This window comes from Aphanomyces astaci, assembly GCF_000520075.1.
Source record: "Aphanomyces astaci strain APO3 unplaced genomic scaffold supercont1.47, whole genome shotgun sequence".
Lineage (NCBI taxonomy): Eukaryota > Oomycota > Saprolegniomycetes > Saprolegniales > Verrucalvaceae > Aphanomyces > Aphanomyces astaci.
The window spans coordinates 370,464-372,477 of record NW_009798310.1 but is presented as its reverse complement, the minus strand read 5'-3'; positions in this window follow the sequence as shown (position 1 = coordinate 372,477).

Sequence of the window (2,014 nt, the reverse complement as noted above, 5' to 3'; positions counted from 1 at the left end):
CTTTAGTTCCAGTGACCTACGGAACTGAGAGCAAAGGCGAGAAACTCGAAAGATCGCGCCCAGAAGCTGAAGACAGTGGCAACGGCGCCAGCGGCTGCGAGCAGCGAAACTGAGGAGGAAGTACCGGTGACGGAGCCACCGTTGGTCCCGGTAGTTGGAGGGACCACGGATGTGCTGCCGGCTGTGGAATAGTCCAAGAGCGAGGAAGTCCGTAAGATGATGGAGGAGCTGGCTGTGACTAACAAGGCAACGGGTAGCGCGCGAGCGGAGTCCATGACCTGGGACGAATCGCGGGGGGGATATGGTGGACAAACCATGGGACCAAACTGGGAACAACTACCACGACCCCCAATCGAAGGTGCCTATGTCGACGAAGACTACCCGCCAACGGAGAAGTCCGATGCTGAGAAGCGAGTGGAAGAAAAGGCGGAAGCTCGAGCTAAGCTACGTACGGAGCGACGAACTCGGCCGGACAGTACTCCTGGCAGCGAGGAAGAAGAAAAGGAATACCATGAAGAACAGCGTAAGCAGGCTGAGCGGCGGCGGATCAACAAAGCCAATCGTCCCCCCAAGGAGAAGCGCATCGACCATGCTAAAGTGGCGCGTGCTGCTCATGATCGGCGGATGCTGGAAACCACCCTGCCAAGCAGTGCGGGATGGGGACCTCTTACAAGTAAACCACCGACGCCAAGCAGTGGAGGATGGGGGCCCAATTTCAACTCCAGTGGACCTTCATTGGTGGTGACAGATGTCCAACCCCCTCGAATCACCTGTATGGACAGAACATTCCTAGTCAGTTGGGTGAAGAAGCGGGAGACATATGAGGACAAGCTACGGGCGAATGCGCAACGCATGGGTGGCGAGTGGCGACGGAGTGCTGTGGGGTGGATCCCTTCCACTGACCGCAGTCTCCTGAAGGCTACATGCACCTATGTTTGGCGAGTGCCTGTGGAACAACTCAGTGAGGACGACTACCGCGACCGCATCATGGAAATTGTCGGACAACCAGCGACCAAGTGGACACCCACCAAGTCAGACATGCAAAACTACTGTCGGGCGTTGAGTGTCGACCCCCATGGAGACGTGACCAGTCGCCTGGTATCATTTATGGAGCGGGTTGATGACGTCATCGACGAGAACGGCTTACGTCAGCAACTCAAAGATCCAACAATGCTGAGAACGTTCGTGAAAGTGGTAGCAGCGCGTGTCACACCCAGCTACCTACGCGACAGAGTCGAAGAGCAAATGAAGACCGTGCCAGCGAACGATCTAATGGCCTTTGCGGATATCCTACGCGAACAGCTGGACCGAACGCATGACGCGGACATGGTCAATCAACAAAGGAACAGTTATGGTTCGAAGCGTGGCCGTGAAGAATACGACCAAGGGCGCCGCGTTACAAAACATGCGAAGAAGGCTAACCAAACTGTTCGAGATCAACGGGAATTACGAGGAAATTACCCACGTCCACCAGATGGATATATCAAGCCGGAACGAAGTGCGGCGGTGTGGTCCCCGTCGACGCAAAAGCGAACGGGGGACCCATCAGCCACGAAGTATGGACCGCAAGCGAACTCGCGCCCAAGACATGATGATCGTCATGTCCAAGCTGTGCGTGATGAAGCACGCCCTCGATACGCACCCGGCCGGGATGACCGCGGCATGCTGTGCTTTGTCTGCCAATAGCCAGGACATATGGCCCGGGAATGTCCCAACAAAAAAGACGAGGATAGCGGCGATACAAGCTGGAAGAAGGGCAAGAACGCCGTCAAGCGACTCAAAGCGCGGGAACGCAAAGCGAACATGCAAGCGAAGCGAATGAAGAAACTCCCACCGCCCAGCAAAGAAGATGATGGACGTTGGGTGCGACTGAACAGTGTGCTGGAAGTTCCATACTGCCCGGACACCGGCGCAGACCAAAACATTATGCCCCAAGCCATGGTGGATGAACTTCAAACGTTACAGCCACAACTTCAAGTTGTCAAGTTGGCTGCGCCATTTGTGGGAATAGCAT